General features: G+C 41.4%; 1 protein-coding gene and 1 long non-coding RNA gene across 3 annotated transcripts in view; one reads left to right on the top strand and one right to left on the bottom strand.

The window, feature by feature from the left end:
• Positions 1–20,781, top strand: part of arhgap36 (Rho GTPase activating protein 36) — a 63,445-nt gene that overhangs the window by 6,180 nt on the left and 36,484 nt on the right. The window lies entirely within an intron of this gene.
• LOC148998419 (uncharacterized) lies at positions 11,571–18,601 on the bottom strand. Its single transcript, XR_016155335.1, has 4 exons — positions 18,530–18,601; positions 17,894–17,965; positions 11,862–11,903; positions 11,571–11,760 (listed from the first exon to the last, which is right to left on the bottom strand). It is a non-coding gene; the product is annotated as an uncharacterized LOC148998419 (long non-coding RNA).

Here is a 20,781-nt window from a genome sequence, read left to right as displayed (position 1 = left end):
TTTGTGGATGTTAACTGAATCTGTAAGTCTTTTGCCACTCCCCCTCTCACACTGCACCCTGAGTGGCCACTCCCCCTCCAAACAGCATCCTGAGTGGCCACTACCCCTCTCACACAGCAGCCTGAGTGGCCACTTCCCCTGTCATACCTCACACTGAGTGGACACTCCCCCTCTCACACTGCACACTGAGTGGCCACTCCCTCTCCAAACAGCATCCTGAGTGTTCACTCCCCCCTGTCACACCTCACACTGAGTGACCACTCCCCCTTTCACACTGCACACTGAGTGGCCACTTCACAAGCCTATTCACAAACTGTGTGCTCAAGCCTATGGCTCAAGCATAGCGTTTTCTCGGAGTTCACTGTTTTGGCTCGGTCACTCCTCAATTTATCCCGGAAGTACCTTGTGTAGCTGCTCCAGCCAAGGTCTGATTCCTCCTGAATCTTAGCGCTTATTCATTTGTGGACGTTAACTGAATCTGTAAGTCAGCTACACACTGTTTAATTCTGAATATTATATTTTATTCTGGTGCACTTAACGTTTTTGCTTTCTCAGAGTTTAGGCTCCTGTGTCATATTTAGCAACTCAAATAAACCAAAGCAACAATTACTAAAAACACACAAAAACAGATTTTGCACGGGCATTGCAGTTAATTCAATAACTGGATAATAACTAGGTACTAAGGGTAGCCTAAACCTAATCTTAACCCATGTAGTTGCCTTATACCCAGTACTTTCTTAGGCAAGTACATTGTAAGTACACATAAGTCCACATACTGGAAAATAAAGTGCAACCAAATTTTGATATTACTTTCTCGGCATGAACTCATCATCTCAAACTTTGTGCAACTCACTTTTCCCCTCTCAGTTACCCACAGCTTGAAAAAAGCTGTTTTGAAGTCAGCATGAGATGTTATTGAACCTATTATGAATGATTCATCCATGCATAGGCTATGTTTCTTTTTTAATTTAAAAAAAATATTTTTTTTATTCTTAACTCAATATCGACTTCCCTCTGGTGATGCCGGATTTTTCCAATTATTTAGTACAATTGACAGCAAGCTCACATCCAATCAACAACTGATTGTTAAAACCAGTTCCGCCCTACATTTATTTTTCTTTTGATAATCACTCAGATGAGATTCACAATATGGAGGAAAATCTATCACTGCTTCCATTACATCACTACTTTAAAGCACACGGCTGTACTTCAAGGCTTGTCACCAACTTCTGTGGTGAGCTATCACATGACTTGAAGTATTTCCACTTGAGAGGTTTTTATCATATGATTGATGAACATAAAAGAACAAAGGAGGTTTGACGTTCTAAGAACTTCCATTTCCTCCCCTCTTCCTGGTACATTTCACTGTCAACCCCATTGAAAGGTATGCCCACTAAATGTTGGGAGGTTTACTGGAGGACACCAATGGCCTTAACTATGATTTTAATTGGAAATAATACTACTGTATTATCTGAGGGATTTGAGGAAAGGCCATTGGAATGTGAATGTTCAAAAGTCTTGTCTTATAGAATCAGCTTCTCTGTTGTTTGGAATTAGAAGAGAGTGGCTTAAGACCTTTGAGTTGCATCACACACACGACTAAAGTTGCCAGATAGAGTTTAAAACCTACTTTTTGTCCTCTTGAGAGTTTACAGTCCTCTGGACCATAATCGGATGTAATTGAAGTTTCTGACCTAAAGAACAAAGAGGTTTTCTTTTTACAAGTGTTTTAATAGACTGTGATGCACTCATAACTGCATCATTTTAAACCTCAAAGCAAATTCAATCTTCTTTATTTGAAGTTCAGAAACAGCATCTTCAGACTGTGTGTCACCATCTCATGTCACAAGCCTCAGCACGCTAAAAGGGAATCAGTTTATGTGTTTTATTAAAAAAAACTCCATGAGAATAAATTTGATAGCTAGCATTGAATATACTTGACCAGCAGAGCTAAGCAATAATGAAAGTCAAATGAATCTAGAACGTAGGGCCAGAAGTCAAGAAGTGAACGCGTAAATGGAGTGCACTCAACCAACATATCTAACAATCAGTTTTACATCACTGGAAGCCGATAGAGAACACTAGTGTAATTGTCATTGCTGATTGATTGACTGATCAATATCAAGCTGAAAGAGGCATTCCAGCTTATATGATTGCAGCCTTCAGCAATATGGTTATGATGTCTGTCATGATTGTAACCTAAATGTGATTCCTATATGGCAAGATTGATTATCGATGCCATTTCTTCCTGTTTGCAAGGGTCATCCATGACGTGAATAAACCTGTTACATGATGCACAGATATATTTGGTTGTTGTTGTTTAGACACTTTCTATCTAAAACTGAGTACGGTCAGATTGGGCTAAATGTAAAATCAAATTACCTCAAATGTAATTTTTGTTGTTTGCATGTGATGACCTCGAGGTAAATTTCGCAGTTCATAGTGACAAACAGGTGTTTAGGAATAAGTGGTGTTTAGTGTTTGGGTTGAAAACACACCATCACTGTTCTCTGAGGTATTATTAATGGTTAATGTCAGTCAGTGGTTGGCGATCTCTTTCAGAATAATGAGCAGAAGAGTAGAGAGCTGTACCGATGGGTGGAGAATGTCCTGTTTAGAGAAGAATGGCATCTTTGCTGAATGTTTTTCCAAATGGCATTTCCTCTGCATGACCTCTAGGGATATTTTGAAGAACAGATTCATGTTAAGATAAAGCAGAGTAAAAGGCCTTTGATAAAAAAATGAATTACAATTCAAAACAACTGTGTTCTTCTTGAATTTATTTAAAAATGTAATTTATTCTTGATGCAAAGCTAAATTTCTCATTATCATTACTCCAGTCTTCAGAGTCACATGATCCTTCACAAATCATTCTAATATGCTGATTTCCTGGTCAAGAAACATTCTTATATCAATCTTGAAAATTGTTATACTGGTTAATATTTATGTGTGAAGCATGATATTTTTTCAGGATTGTTTGATTAATTAAAAAAAAACAGCATTTTTTTAAAAGCATTTATTCAAGCATTTATTTATTTTTTTATTCAATCAATTTCATGCGTCCTTGTTAAAGGAGTAGTTCACTTTTCAAAAAACTTTTGCTGATAATTTACTCACCCCCATGTCATCCAAGATGTCCATGACTTTCTTTCTTCAATCGAAAAGAAATTTTGATGAAAATCCAAAAACGCGTTCATCAAAATGAACAAATCTTTTTCCGAGTCAATTCATTCGTTTTGTTCGTTGAATGAACCAAATGACTCAGAAAAAGATTTGTTCATTTTGATGAACGAGTTCGAACCGGAGAGTCACAAACGTGCATCACAGAACAGAGCAAGGCAAGCATTTGGGTTAAAAAACTTAAACTTTGTTATTTATTTATTTATTTATTTATTTTTATTTAACAATCAGACATACATACAAACAGGCCAACATAGTGCAGTAGTGGGCAATCTTGTAAATCCATAATTCCAGTAGTGACAAGAGTGATTTAAGTGTTTGATCTAAGTGTGTATGTGAGTGGGTGTGAGTGTGGGTATGTGTATGTGTATGTGTATGTGTATGTGTAAACAAAGTAACCATTTATTATTTATTTTTATTACCATTGTCATTACCATCACCATCCCAATCCCCACTACCACCATACTGCCCATATTGTGTTGGTATATTTTTATTTCCATCCTTCCTCCTATGTAACAATTGCCATTGTCAATCCTGTACAAAATAAAATATGATATAATAAGATAATATAACATAAGATAACCTTCCCCTACATCTCATCAGTCCCTATCTTTTCCTATTTTTTTATTTTTTATTTGTGTGTGTGTGTGTGTGTGTTATGTCTAAAGTGCATTAAAAGAGGGAGTACAGTGCGAGAGTGTCTTAAATTGGTCCAGGGATACTGTCCCGTTGAAACCACTTCTCGCCTGTCTTGCCTACCTTGGTGTTTGTGAGGTTTTTCCATATATACTTATTCCTTTTTTTTCCCTATTCTATGTTGTGGTGCATTAAAAACCCATGAAGAGATAAGGGGGAAGTTATTGCAATAGTGATGATAATGATACTTAATTCTAGTTCTACATTCTACTGTAATTCTACAGCATTGACAACGGCAATATTGATGATAATAATAATAATAATAATAAATGACAATGATAATGGCAGTGGTGATCACAACGGTTAAAGCAAAAGACAGCGACAACAGCAATTACAACAATGAAACAAAAAATAAAATAAAAGTGAAAATAGTAATCATAGCCAGCCCATTCTCACCCCCAAGGCGTCACCTAACTGACCATGCTTCAATATCTGACGCTTTAGGCGCCCTTTAGCGTCAGTTAGATGACGCCCTAGGATCGCGTGTACCCTACCTAACCCCTACCCCAGACCTAAACCTAACCGCGTCCTCTAACTGACGCTTTCCTTTAGCGTCAGCTAGGTGACGCCGTAGGGTCGCGTCATGTAAGTGACGCTAAAGGGCGCCTAAAAGTCAAATATTGAAGCATGGTCAAAGGTGACGCCTTGGGGGGAGAATGCGTTGTCATAGCAGTGACAGTAAAGATAGTAATAACAATGATGACAGAAACAAGTTCAAACAACTAAAATGAATATTCGTGGGTTGATTAAGAAGGTGGGAGGGGTCGGAGTTAAGAACAGAGAAAGGATTCATAGCTGTAAGAGGTCAGAAAGTGTTGGACGGCAGAGGTCAGTTTCAGATGTGTAATTATGAAGGGGAGATGCAAATTCCATTGCAATGAAGTCTGTTATAAGATTTTTCCAGATGTTAATGTGTAATTTATTTCTAGTTATTTATTTATTTATTAAATAAGCGATCATTTCGCTTGATAAGACCCTTATTCATCATCTGGAATCGTTTAAAACCCTTTGAACAGTTTGCAGTTTGTACTGAAAGTGTCTTTTGGACCTTGACTTTTGGTTCCCACTGAAGTGCATTATATGGAGAAAAAAGCTGGAATATGTTCATCAAAAACCTTAATTTATTTTCGACTGAAGAAAGAATGACATGAACATCTTGGATGACATGGGGGTGAGTAAATTATCAGCAAAAGTTTTTTCATAAGTGAACTACTCCTTTAAATAAGATTATTAGTTTCTTTCAAAAAATGCGCTTATGACTTGCCACAGATGTTAGTATGGATCTGTTATGGTAAATGTATTGATTATGGGTGTGTAGTGTGTGTGATTTGTGTGAGTGTGTGTGTAACACCAGTTGAAGGCACAAGACAAAGATGAGGGTATAATACAATGTGGTAAAACTCAGACAGGATAACCACAACTAACATTAACGAGAACTGACAAGGGGCTCAGCAGAACAGGGAGTATAAATACACAGGGTGAAACCAGGAAACTAGACACAAGTGGAAGAAGATTAACTGATCAGGGATTAACAAGAAAAGGTGCAGACAAGACAGAGCATAATTGTGTCTTTGCTGTGTGTGATTGCTCTCAAGTGTGTGGTTGCTCTGCTGTTCTATAATTTTGTAGCATCATTGTTGATGATCAGGGTGAATCAGGCGGTAATAAAGAGGTCAATAAAGACGTAGGCCTAATAGAGAGGTCAACCCATAATATTGTTGATTTGCGCTGAATATTGCATAACGCATAATATTGTTGAACAAATACTGGAGACAGAAAGAGAGAAAGTAAGAAAAAGAAAGAACAGGAATATCTGAATTAATGCTCAGCAGGGCATTCTCCTTTTTCTCTCTTTCTTTCTCCAGTGTTTGTTGATCAGACACTGCTTCTCATTGCAAGAGAAAATCATACCAGCAGCAATAAACACGTATCAGCAGCAATAAACACGTAAACACGGATCATTGCCCCTGCTTATGACTGCATTGCAAAGTGAACGCTAGTCGCTATACCTTTCCCCCTTCAGCATGTCAAGACAGAGCTTCGACTCTGCAGAGGACATGATCCGTTCTGAGAGAAGTATGAGGGTAACAGGAAGAACAGGCAGGTGTCATAGAGTGCCGAAGTTACGATGTCACTCTGTAGGCCAAAACGCGGAAGTGAGTTAGCATTTTAGCATTACGGTTCCCTCGCTCTAAAGCCTATGGGATTTTTGAATGGGTTTTTGCTAAATCGCCAGAAATAAGGTCTGTGGTGAACAAAGCCTCTAAATATTTTCAATTTTTGATCTATGACATAGAACACACAGTTATAATAACCTGCTTGTGTTTTTTAAAACTTTATTGTGTCTGATTGTGTTTTTTAAGATCTTTATATAGGCTTCAAAATGTATACATTTTGGATTAACTTGTAAAGATTATCTTGCTAGACAAAACATGTAAGGGTCACAACCCTTTGTTAAACACAGATCTTATTTTTTGCGATTTTCCAAAAGTCTATGGGGAAATTGCATTGCTTTTCGACCGAGGGAACCCATGCGCCGCTACCTTCCGAGTTGTCCTACAAAGTGACGTCATCACTTCGGCACTATATACTGACGCTTTTGCCAATGCGTATACATCCAACGCACATGGCACCCTTTAGTGCCAATATGAGACGCTTCAGTTATGGATAGGTTTAGGTCTGGAGTAGGGTTAGGGTTAGACCACTAGGAGGCGCCTTCTGGCTCAAATATATCTGCGTCTCATATTGATGCTAAAGGGTGCCAAGTGCGTTAGATGTATACGCATTGACAAAAGCGTCAGTATATGACGCCTTGGCATGAGAACAGGCTGAAATGTCATGATTCATAAATGACTCATGATTTTTTTTTTTAAGAGTGAAGGCATTTTTATTGTGCTGAGATGTTATAGTCTATTATTTTTAACTATTCTGTATATTATTTTTTTAATGCCAGTGAAATTTGATATGATGTGGTTGAAATGTATTTTTGATGGTTCATGTGTTGTTGGACTTGCCAACCTTGACCTGTAGTGGGCAGTGCAGTCTATAGCTTTAAGTCAGAGTTGGCTTCCACTAAAGCCATTACACAAACATTATAACCAATAACTTCATGACTTATCTGATGAGAAGTGTAAATATATAAATCAGATTTTGCATAGACATGATTAGTTCAGATATGCATCACTCTTCCTGCATCATCTGAGCAACCGCAACAAACCTGCAGACACACTGGATTTTACTCCTGTGCGCTCTATTGGGACAGGTCTGTCCTTGTTCCTATCCATCCTGTATCAGGGTCATACAACCCTATATATTCACTTAACAGCACTATGTAACGGCCAAAACAGGAAGAGCGCATCCTTGATGCCAGGTCCAGAGGTCAAACACATGAAACTGTGGGGCACTTCTCTCATGGCCGGATATGATACATATCTCATGTGTATGGAAAACTGCTGAAACAGTCATCACTTTTGTTTCAGTGCAGAATCAGAGTCCAAAGTTTTTCACGGTGCGTTTCTGCCAATGATTTATTAGATCTCATTAATAAACACAAATCAAAATGAAATGTTCCTGTTTTTTCTTACTGAAGCACGTCACTGAGGACGAATAATTTATGAACGTTACTCGGTCCTCCCTAAAATCAGCCAAAAATTTTTTTGTTCAGCCCCCTTTTTAAGTGATGAAGGCTCTTTTGGCAGTCCTGATGTTGTGAAAACAGTATGCCTGTGGACGGATGGTATAAGTGAGGAAGACATCTGGACTGTTTTTTTATCCCTGATGGAGAGGAAAGAATCCCCGGAGAGCTCAAGCTCATCCAATCTCTGCAGATGGTAAATTAATGGCAAATCCAAGACATACCGCACACAGCCTCACACCACATTCCAAATGCATTATTCATTTATCAACCTGAAAAAATATGTCAACTATTGGTGGCACCGTAGTTATTTTAGGCCAAACAGGTCTAATCCCTGGAGAAAAGCTATCCGTTGGCACTTGCTGAGCTGGCACAGGACCCCAGTCAAAAGCACACGACAGGGACAAATATCCTCCAAAAATTAGTCAACATCTACGTATGAACTATTTGTGATTTATATGTTGCTAGTAAAAATATTATTCTATCAGAAAACAGATGAATAGCAATCTGGAGAGATGGTGTAGTTCCGATATCTACCAGCAGGGGCTCACAGCTTCATGCGAACCAGGTCCATTCTTTCTAGGTCCACGTTTGTCTTTAATACTTGCTTTTTACCTCAGACTGGTCCAGTTGTCTATTACTTCCCGTGTGTTGTGTGGTCAGGCTTGACTGAATACTATTTCAGATTTTCCAGGATCTCCTCTTATAATGTGCTCAATCTGTCATTCTGTCAGCACAGAAGTGCTCAAATGGGATAATTTGCTGAGCCATCAGGCCCAAACAAAAATCTCAAATACACACTCACTTATGCACAACATGGGCACCACTAGAGAAAATGCTTGTATTTTGCATTCTTTTCTCCTTTATGAATTATGCTATGCTATTACGTGTGGACTAACTGTTCCCACAGTTATGTACTACCAAGTTTTATCATAGTGTTAGGGTGAAGTCATGCCTCGCCTAGAGCACCAAGTGAGTCAGAACTGCCACTGGTGCCCCTTCAAAACAAACTGGTGCATGTAGACGTTGACGCTGGCACATGAGCCGACATGAGCGCCACAAGTGCAAAACCTGATGATCATGTTATCCAGCATCATAAAAAAAAGAAATTGAGCATTTTATTTAGGAAGATTGCATTAAATTGGTCAAAAGTGACAAAAATTAAAGTTACAAAATATTAATATTTCAAATAAATTCATCATTGGATCCTGAAAGGTTATAGCCTGGCTGCGCCCTCCTACGCACTTCCGCTCAATTTCATTTTACTTCTATGTGGAAATGAAATGAACTAGAGTCTGGTTGAACCAGGCTAGAAAGGTTATGGTTTCCACAAAAATATTAAGCAGCGCCACTGTTTTCATTATTAATAATAATAATAAATGTTTCTTGAGCAGCAAAATCATCATATTACAATGATTTATGAAGGATCATGTCACAAGACTGGAGAAATTATGTTGAATATTCTTCAATTTTAATATATTTTAAAATTTACTTTACTCCAATAATTTACAGGAAAAATAGCATTTCTTAATATATTAAAATTATAAACAGATATTTGGAATTTGTAAAAAAAAAAACCTTCTGATTTTACTGATTTTTTATCAAATGAATGCAGCCTTGGTGAGCATAAGAGATTATATACACACACACACACACACACACACACACACACACACACACACACACACACACACACACACACACATACTGGTACGGGTGGTTTATAAGGACTTTTTCCCCAAAAAAGTCCCATCATGGTTTATGGGGACCCACCTTTCCCTTTGTCATAGAGATTAATAAGAAATATTAAACTGCTCCTTATGGCATGGGGTAAAATTCTGACTACTCAGAATTTCATTCTAATGAAACAGTCTGGAAATATGAAGACCTGACAAACTACAGCACTATGAGGACAGGGCAGGAGTGGGCGTTTCTTGGTTTAATTATGATTTATGAGGACCACCCTGGTTTATCTGGACATCACTCACATACACGCACACACACCCATCTGACCCTTAATTATGAGGACAACCCCGGTTTATCTGGACATCACTCACATACACAAACACACACAGCTAACCCTTAATTATGGGGACTAACCTGGTTTATCTGGACATTATCTACTAGTACACACATTATTATAGATGAGCATCATAGTTTAACTTTATCCATGGCAGTGCCACATCACTTAAGTCTGTTTCAATACCAGCATAAAATAAATAAATAAAATAATAATTATTAGCAATTGTTCAACCTGGCTTAAAGTTTAAGAGAGATTTCAGAAAACTAACCTGAGTTTGTAATGTGAGATTAAGCAGGTATGAAGTGAGTGAAGAGCAAAGAGAGATGAGGGAAAGTGAAATAAATATGGAAATATTTTAACATTAAAAATTAAGAAATAAAAAAAACAAAAACAAATGGAAAGTTTACTACTTAACCATCACTGACAAATGACAAAGTTTTGTCTAAAGATACTTTTGAATAAAGCTAAATATTTCCAGTTGATTGGGTTTGGGTTTTGTTAATGTGAAAAGAGAAGATTGTTTAAGACTTAGTTTTATATCTAAATGAACATTGCTGACCATTTGGTTTTAACTGGACATTAGTAACCATATGAATCATGCATACACACACACACAACCCTGACTAACCCTTGATTATGAGGACATTTTGGGTTTAACTGGACCTCAATCACACACACTCAAACACACACAACCACCTGACTAACCCTTGATTATGAGGACATTTTGGGTTTAACTGGACCTCACTCACACACACACACAACCACCTGACTAACCCTTGATTATGAGGACATTTTGGGTTTAACTGGACCTCACTCACACACACACACAACCACCTGACTAACCCTTGATTATGAGGACATTTTGGGTTTAACTGGACCTCGATCACACACACACACAACCACATGACTAACCCTTGATTATGAGGACATTTTGGGTTTAACTGGACCTCGATCACACACTCTGAAACACACACAACCACCTGACTAACCCTTGATTATGAGGACATTTTGGGTTTAACTGGACCTCGATCACACACACTCAAACACACACAACCACCTGACTAACCCTTGATTATGAGGACATTTTGGGTTTAACTGGACCTCGATCACACACACACACACAACCACCTGACTAACCCTTGATTATGAGGACATTTTGGGTTTAACTGGACCTCGATCACACACACTCAAACACACACAACCACCTGACTAACCCTTGATTATGAGGACATTTTGGGTTTAACTGGACCTCGATCACACACTCTGAAACACACACAACCACCTGACTAACCCTTGATTATGAGGACATTTTGGGTTTAACAGGACCTCACTCACACACACACACACACACAACCACCTGACTAACCCTTGATTATGAGGACATTTTGAGTTTAACTGGACCTCGATCACACACACTCAAACACACACAACCACCTGACTAACCCTTGATTATGAGGACAAACTGGGTTTAAATGGACATCACTATTAAGTCCACACATAGCAGGAGTACCTGTATTAGAGTAAAACCAAATCAACTATTCAACATTAAAGAGTGAATTCACGAATGATTGTGCATCTTTTTGCTGCCACTAAACCTGTAAAAGTAATACGCACACGAAATGAAGTGCTACCATGTGCTGTAGCTAACATATATCAGCCAACATATACAAATGTGGTGCAAAATGAGCCTGGTTGGAGAAAAGTCAGTGATCAAAGATCAGCAGGTTTTACACTTCACTGAAGACTAGTTAAAGGGCAATTAGATGAAGAAATGCAACTAGACAGCCAATAAAACTAACAAAATTAAACTGAAAGGGCATTTTTTTTTTATTTTGCAAATGGTAAAAAAGGCTCAACAACTGAGATCTAATAAGCACATAATGCCTTCCAGTAAATGCATGTATTTGTACATTTCTTTCAAAACAGTGTTTAATAAAAGTATATAAAAGGATGTCTTGAACAGGCAGACATTAAAGGTGGTATCAGCGATACTGATCTCTCTAAGAACTCTAAGAAGATTTCTTTTTCAACATCAAACCTCGGTTCCTCACGAAATGCCTTATATTTTGGGCCATTCTTTCTCTCAGGACAGGGTCCTCTGCAGTCTTGCACAGCTCACACTCTGCCTTTGTTGCTAGGTGTCCCTTTGAAATATGGAAATGTTTCACAAAAGCATTATCTTCATTTGGGCTCCATGGCCTTTTCGCTATTCTCCTTGATTTGGTCTCTGTAAAACAAACAAACAAACAAACAAACATATACATACACATATGTATACCTATATGTATGTACATGGAATAACTTTAATATACCCAAATGTTTAAATACCTCTGGAGTTCTCAGTTTCATCCTGATTCATTTGTCTTTTTCCTGAGGGGTAAAAAGCAACAATTAAAATGTATTCCAGCCCAACAATCCAAACAGTTTCGGACCATGTGAAACATCAGCAGATAAGCACACAGGGAAACTAGTCTCTGGTCCTGTGCAACACAAAAAGGACCACATTTACACTGTTAGCGGTGTACGAAGATCAGACCCCAGTTCCCTTTCCCTACTACTGTTACAGAGTAGGCTTCCACTACACCTCCTCTTCACCACTGTAGGACACTTTCACCAGAATATTAACCATCATGAGCTCAACATCCCATCATGCCGCTTACCTGAGACCGATTACAAACACCTGCAGCTCATGCACACTCACCCATATAAACCCCGTTCACTGACTGTTTTATCGACCTCTGATTCTTCTGCTGCCTGCCTTGACCCGGACTGTTATATCGACCTCTGATTCTTCTGCTGCCTGCCTCGACTCGGACTGTTATATCGACCTCTGATTCTTCTGCTGCCTGCCTCGACTCGGACTGTTATATCGACCTCTGATTCTTCTGCTGCCTGCCTCGACCCGGACTGTTATATCGACCTCTGATTCTTCTGCTGCCTGCCTCGACTCGGACTGTTATATCGACCTCTGATTCTTCTGCTGCCTGCCTCGACCCGGACTGTTATATCGACCTCTGATTCTTCTGCTGCCTGCCTCGACTCGGACTGTTATATCGACCTCTGATTCTTCTGCTGCCTGCCTCGACTCGGACTGTTATATCGACCTCTGATTCTTCTGCTGCCTGCCTCGACTCGGACTGTTATATCGACCTCTGATTGTTCTGCTGCCTGCCTCGACTCGGACTGTTATATCGACCTCTGATTCTTCTGCTGCCTGCCTCGACTCGGACTGTTATATCGACCTCTGATTCTTCTGCTGCCTGCCTCGACTCTGACTGTTATATCGACCTCTGATTGTTCTGCTGCCTGCCTCGACTCGGACTGTTATATCGACCTCTGATTGTTCTGCTGCCTGCCTCGACCCGGACTGTTATATCGACCTCTGATTCTTCTGCTGCCTGCCTCGACCCGGACTGTTATATCGACCTCTGATTCTTCTGCTGCCTGCCTCGACTCGGACTGTTATATCGACCTCTGATTCTTCTGCTGCCTGCCTCGACTCGGACTGTTATATCGACCTCTGATTCTTCTGCTGCCTGCCTCGACTCGGACTGTTATATCGACCTCTGATTCTTCTGCTGCCTGCCTCGACTCGGACTGTTATATCGACCTCTGATTGTTCTGCTGCCTGCCTCGACTCGGACTGTTATATCGACCTCTGATTCTTCTGCTGCCTGCCTCGACTCGGACTGTTATATCGACCTCTGATTCTTCTGCTGCCTGCCTCGACTCGGACTGTTATATCGACCTCTGATTCTTCTGCTGCCTGCCTCGACTCGGACTGTTATATCGACCTCTGATTCTTCTGCTGCCTGCCTCGACTCGGACTGTTATATCGACCTCTGATTCTTCTGCTGCCTGCCTCGACTCGGACTGTTATATCGACCTCTGATTCTTCTGCTGCCTGCCTCGACTCTGACTGTTATATGGACCTCTGATTCTTCTGCTGCCTGCCTCGACTCGGACTGTTATATCGACCTCTGATTCTTCTGCTGCCTGCCTCGACTCTGACTGTTATATCGACCTCTGATTCTTCTGCTGCCTGCCTCGACTCGGACTGTTATATCGACCTCTGATTCTTCTGCTGCCTGCCTCGACTCGGACTGTTATATCGACCTCTGATTGTTCTGCTGCCTGCCTCGACTCGGACTGTTATATCGACCTCTGATTCTTCTGCTGCCTGCCTCGACTCGGACTGTTATATCGACCTCTGATTCTTCTGCTGCCTGCCTCGACTCTGACTGTTATATCGACCTCTGATTCTTCTGCTGCCTGCCTCGACTCGGACTGTTATATCGACCTCTGATTCTTCTGCTGCCTGCCTCGACTCGGACTGTTATATCGACCTCTGATTCTTCTGCTGCCTGCCTCGACTCGGACTGTTATATCGACCTCTGATTCTTCTGCTGCCTGCCTCGACTCTGACTGTTATATGGACCTCTGATTCTTCTGCTGCCTGCCTCGACTCTGACTGTTATATCGACCTCTGATTCTTCTGCTGCCTGCCTCGACTCTGACTGTTATATCGACCTCTGATTCTTCTGCTGCCTGCCTCGACTCGGACTGTTATATCGACCTCTGATTCTTCTGCTGCCTGCCTCGACTCTGACTGTTATATCGACCTCTGATTGTTCTGCTGCCTGCCTCGACCCGGACTGTTATATCGACCTCTGATTCTTCTGCTGCCTGCCTCGACTCGGACTGTTATATCGACCTCTGATTCTTCTGCTGCCTGCCTCGACCCGGACTGTTATATCGACCTCTGATTCTTCTGCTGCCTGCCTCGACCCGGACTGTTATATCGACCTCTGATTCTTCTGCTGCCTGCCTCGACTCGGACTGTTATATCGACCTCTGATTCTTCTGCTGCCTGCCTCGACTCGGACTGTTATATCGACCTCTGATTGTTCTGCTGCCTGCCTCGACTCGGACTGTTATATCGACCTCTGATTCTTCTGCTGCCTGCCTCGACTCGGACTGTTATATCGACCTCTGATTCTTCTGCTGCCTGCCTCGACTCTGACTGTTATATCGACCTCTGATTCTTCTGCTGCCTGCCTCGACCCGGACTGTTATATCGACCTCTGATTCTTCTGCTGCCTGCCTCGACTCGGACTGTTATATCGACCTCTGATTGTTCTGCTGCCTGCCTCGACTCGGACTGTTATATCGACCTCTGATTCTTCTGCTGCCTGCCTCGACTCGGACTGTTATATCGACCTCTGATTCTTCTGCTGCCTGCCTCGACTCGGACTGTTATATCGACCTCTGATTCTTCTGCTGCCTGCCTCGACCCGGACTGTTATATCGACCTCTGATTCTTCTGCTGCCTGCCTCGACTCGGACTGTTGTATCGACCTCTGATTGTTCTGCTGCCTGCCTCGACTCGGACTGTTATATCGACCTCTGATTCTTCTGCTGCCTGCCTCGACTCGGACTGTTATATCGACCTCTGATTGTTCTGCTGCCTGCCTCGACTCGGACTGTTATATCGACCTCTGATTCTTCTGCTGCCTGCCTCGACTCGGACTGTTATATCGACCTCTGATTCTTCTGCTGCCTGCCTCGACTCGGACTGTTATATCGACCTCTGATTCTTCTGCTGCCTGCCTCGACTCGGACTGTTATATCGACCTCTGATTCTTCTGCTGCCTGCCTCGACTCTGACTGTTATATCGACCTCTGATTGTTCTGCTGCCTGCCTTGACTCGGACTGTTATATCGACCTCTGATTCTTCTGCTGCCTGCCTCGACTCGGACTGTTATATCGACCTCTGATTCTTCTGCTGCCTGCCTCGACTCGGACTGTTATATCGACCTCTGATTCTTCTGCTGCCTGCCTCGACTCGGACTGTTATATCGACCTCTGATTCTTCTGCTGCCTGCCTCGACTCTGACTGTTATATCGACCTCTGATTGTTCTGCTGCCTGCCTCGACTCGGACTGTTATATCGACCTCTGATTCTTCTGCTGCCTGCCTCGACCCGGACTGTTATATCGACCTCTGGTTGTTTTGCTGCCTGCCTCGACCCGGACTGTTATATCGACCTCTGATTCTTCTGCTGCCTGCCTCGACTCGGACTGTTATATCGACCTCTGATTCTTCTGCTGCCTGCCTCGACTCGGACTGTTATATCGACCTCTGATTCTTCTGCTGCCTGCCTCGACTCGGACTGTTATATCGACCTCTGATTCTTCTGCTGCCTGCCTCGACTCGGACTGTTATATCGACCTCTGATTCTTCTGCTGCCTGCCTCGACTCTGACTGTTATATCGACCTCTGATTCTTCTGCTGCCTGCCTCGACTCGGACTGTTATATCGACCTCTGATTCTTCTGCTGCCTGCCTCGACTCGGACTGTTATATCGACCTCTGATTCTTCTGCTGCCTGCCTCGACTCGGACTGTTATATCGACCTCTGATTCTTCTGCTGCCTGCCTCGACTCGGACTGTTATATCGACCTCTGATTCTTCTGCTGCCTGCCTCGACTCGGACTGTTATATCGACCTCTGATTCTTCTGCTGCCTGCCTCGACTCGGACTGTTATTATGCAATGCAACATATTGATAGTATTATTAATAATAATAGTATCAATATGTTGCATAACTACATTCCTGTAATAATTTATTATAGACATTCAACTGCAAATTAATGTACAATCATTCTATTGATTGTTGTAAACAAAAATCCCCCTTCCGTGTTGATACAACTGCTTTCACTAACTTGCACTGGTGTAGACGACAGAGGACGCAGAGGTAGGCAATCAGCAGGAGGATTGCAAGTAACCGCAGGAACTTTGATATTAACATTTTTTATAAGGCTATACCCTTCTTGTTTTGAACTTCATGCATGTGTATTGAATGTTAGACAAGTTCATAATGATAACGAGACTGTTTATCGTGGTGATGTGTAGCCTACAGAGGCTTCGCACAGACAGTGAATGAAACAGATCGGCAGAGCGCGTGCGATTACCTGCGTCTGTCTTTGAAGTCATATGTATTCATGGAAGCTTGCCGTGCCGTGTCAAAGGAATGCAAAATAGTTGTCGAATCATCCTTTTAACGTTCACGTTACGGGTATTTACCATAAATGCGCGTCAGCAGCAGCGCTGATCAGCATCCCACAGCACTAGGAAGCCACGGGGAAATAAAATCAGTGAGTCACGCATTGAATCAATGCCATTTGCCCATGCGACGCATTGCTGCTCAGCTGAGCCTTAAGTGGAACTCAAAGTTCAAAATAATTAACACCTTGAAGTTGTTTCATTACATCTATTTTAATGAATCTAATAACTATTTTAATGAAATTAAAATGAATTTAATGAATATTTTTTGAACGTGTTCGTTGAATGAATGGTTTAATGAAATAAAGTCCATTGTCGTAACAATTGGTGAATCGATTTTTTCAACACAGCACTAGTTATATCGACCTCTGATTCTTCTGCTGCCTGCCTCGACTCGGACTGTTATATCGACCTCTGATTTTTCTGCTGCCTGCCTGCAAGGATGTTTGCCAATTGGTCACCGCAACTAATTCTAGAATCAACCAAAGTCTTAATATCTAGTGGCCCTTTCATGGCTTCGTCGTGCACAAAGCAGATATATAAAACATGTGAGGAGGAGAAGGCTGACATGCAGATCTTGTCTATAAAGTCAAATAAATCCAAAACACATTACATTATAAACATCAACGTACCATTTCCTTTCCAGTGCATATTGGTTCTACAGCTTATCCACAATAAAGCAGCAGCTGACACATACCCAAAGCAACAGCTTTTCCTCAAACCCTAACCCTAACATGACGGTCCTCGTAGTGGAGAACTGTCCTTACATTTCAGGTCAGTGTCATGCCCATCCCCCAACACACGAGTTATGAAAATGTATGAACCGAGCAAGGTACATTTTACTCGAATTTGAGACGTCACAACAGCGTCTTTAAGACGACAGTCCGCGTCAGCCAGTCGAGTATGATGCCCAACCATCCTACACTTAAAGGGTTAGTTCACCCAAAAATGAAATTTCAGTCTGTATTTACTCACCCTCATGTTGTTCCAAACCTCTATGTGTTTATTTGTTCTGCTGAACAAAAAGGAAGATATTTGGAAGAATGTTTTAATCAAACAGATCTCATTCCCCATTGACTACCATAGTAGGAAAAAATACATACAATGGTAGTCAATGGGGAATGAGATCTGTTTGATTAAAACATTCTTCCAAATATCAGCAGAACAAATAAACACATATAGGTTTGGAACAACATGAGGGTGAGTAAATACAGACTGAAATTTCATTTTTGTGTGAACTAACCCTTTAACATTGCCTGTGTCAAAGAGAAGAAAACAATGAAGGAACATGCTTACTTTCTGTTTCACTGATGAGGAAGGATTCACACTGCATTCAGTCACAGCCACTGATGTCTCGTCACACAATTCCTGTAATTATGAGAAAGACAGGTACAACACTGAGGCAAGGATGTTTGCTAATTGGTCACTGCAACTAATTCTAGAATCAACCAAAGTCTTAATATCTAGTGGCCCTTTCATGGCTTCGTCGTGCACAAAGCAGACATATAAAACATGTGAGGAGGAGAAGGCTGACACACAGATCTTGTCTATAAAGTCAGATAACATTATAAACATCAACATATCATTTCCTTTCCAGTGCATATTGGGTCTACAGCTTATCCACAATAAAGCAGCAGCTGACACATACCCAAAGCAACAGCTTTTCCTCAAACCCTAACCCTGACATGACTGTCCTCGTAGTGGAGAACTGTCCTTACATTTCAGGTCAGTGTCATGCCCATCCCCCAACACACGAGTTATGAAAATGTATGAACTGAGCAAGGTACATTTTACTCGAATTTGAGACGTCACAACAGCGTCTTTAAGACGACAGTCCACGTCAACCAGTCGAGTATGATGCCCAACCATCCTACACTTAACATTGCCTGTGTCAATGAGAAGAAAACAATGAAGGAACATCCGTTCACTTACTTTCTGTTTCACTGATGAGGAAGGATTCACACTGCATTCAGTCACAGCCACTGATGTCTCGTCACACAATTCCTGTAATTATGAGAAAGACAGGTACAACACTGAGGCAAGGATGTTTGCTAATTGGTCACTGCAACTAATTCTAGAATCAACCAAAGTCTTAGGCTGAATCCCAATTATCCGTCTTACCCTTTCCCCTTCCCCCTACCCCTCAGCCCTTCCCCTCACCCCTCACTCCTACACCCCACCCCCACCCCTTACCCTCACCCCTACCCCCCACCCCCACCCCTTACCCCTTCCCCTCACCCCTACCCCCCTCAGTTTTGCACGTTCACGTGAGAGGAAGCGCCATCCCAATTTTCATTTTGATCTAGGGGTAAGGGGAAGGGGTATATACCACTTAAGACCAAGAATTTTCATGAGCTTACTTGAAACCAAGGGGTAAGAAATGCACTGCGCAACTGGCAACGATGGCATTGCCTCTCCTTCACTCTGGATGGCATACCATCCAGAGTGTCCCATAAATTGAAGTTTTTTTACTTACATGATTGATAAAAAAAAATATGACAGTCTTGTTTTGTGCTCTACACAGTTATGTACATATAGGCTATATTTGCAACTATGTTGTTTATTGAAACGTTTTTAAAAATCGCTACTTTGCTACGCTAGGCTATGCTAACGTTACATTGCTGATTTGCACAATCAGTCCCACATTTCAAGATCACCCAAAATTTACGGTATTCAGCTTTGGCTTTCTACAGTCGCCATTCATTATGTGTACATTATTTGACACTGACACGTACGTGATCAGCTTCTCAGATGATGCATTCAGCTTCAAACGGATCCCGACTGAGACGAAAACACGGGAATATTAGATAAACAATCCATTCAGATTCACAGATTTAAATGAATGAATTCAGTCCGATTGAAACAACACCTTGTGCATGTAAACATAATGAATAGTGAAGGCAGAAAGCAAAAGCCGAATCCCGGACATTTTCAGCGATCCCGAAATCCGGGTGACATGTCCGGGAAAAGGAGGACGTTGTATGGTCACCCTGGAGACATCAATACGTGCTTTAAATATACTGTCCTGTATTTGTTGCTGACAATCGCAAATAAATCTCCAGTACCAACGCAATCGACATAAGCATACTTGCAGACGGCATCTTAAAAGTTACGAGAAGTTTGTGATCAACACTTTTCACCCCTGGTGATAGACGCCAAGGACGATGTAAGATGACGTAACCGAGTGGTGTCTCATTTCATAGGGGTATGTTTGCACTAGCGCTTACCACTCGATTTCGAGGGACAAGGCCTAAGGGTAAGACGAAGGGGAAGGGGTAAGACAGAGAATTGGGATTCAGCCTTAATATCTAGTGGCCCTTTCATGGCTCCGTCGTGCACAAAGCAGACATATAAAACATGTGAGGAGAAGGCTGATACATGCAGATCTGGTCTATAAAGTCAAATAAATCCAATACACATTACATTATAAACATCAACATACCATTTCCTTTCCAGTGCATATTGGGTCTACAGCTTATCCACAATAAAGCAGCAGCTGACACATACCCAAAGCAACATCTTTTCCTCAAACCCTAACCCTGACATGACGGTCCTCATAGTGGAGAACTGTCCTTACATTTCAGGTCAGTGTCATGCCCATCCCCCAACACACGAGTTATGAAAATGTATGAACCGAGCAAGGTACATTTTACTCGAATTTGAGACGTCACAACAGCGTCTTTAAGACGACAGTCCACGTCAACCAGTCGAGTATGATGCCCAACCATCCTACACTTAAAGGGTTAGTTCACCCAAAAATGAAATTTCAGTCAGTATTTACTCACCCTCAGGTTGTTCCAAACCTCTATGTGTTTATTTGTTCTGCTGAACACAAAGGAAGATATTTGGAAGAATGTTTTAATCAAACAGATCTCATTCCCCATTGACTACCATAGTAGGAAAAAATACATATACAAATATCTTCCTTTGTGTTCAGCAGAACAAATAAACACATATAGGTTTGGAACAACATGAGGGTGAGTAAATACTGACAGAATTTTCATTTTTAGGTGAACTAACCCTTTAACATTGCCTGTGTCAAAGAGAAGAAAACAATGAAGGAACATCCGTTCACTTACTTTCTGTTTCACTGATGAGGAAGGATTCACACTGCATTCAGTCACAGCCACTGATGTCTCGTCACACAATTCCTGTAATTATGAGAAAGACAGGTACAACACTGA

This window comes from Pimephales promelas, chromosome 1, assembly GCF_988280905.1.
Source record: "Pimephales promelas chromosome 1, fPimPro1.hap1.1, whole genome shotgun sequence".
Classification (NCBI taxonomy): domain Eukaryota; kingdom Metazoa; phylum Chordata; class Actinopteri; order Cypriniformes; family Leuciscidae; genus Pimephales; species Pimephales promelas.
This window is presented reverse-complemented; position numbering and strand designations above follow the sequence as displayed.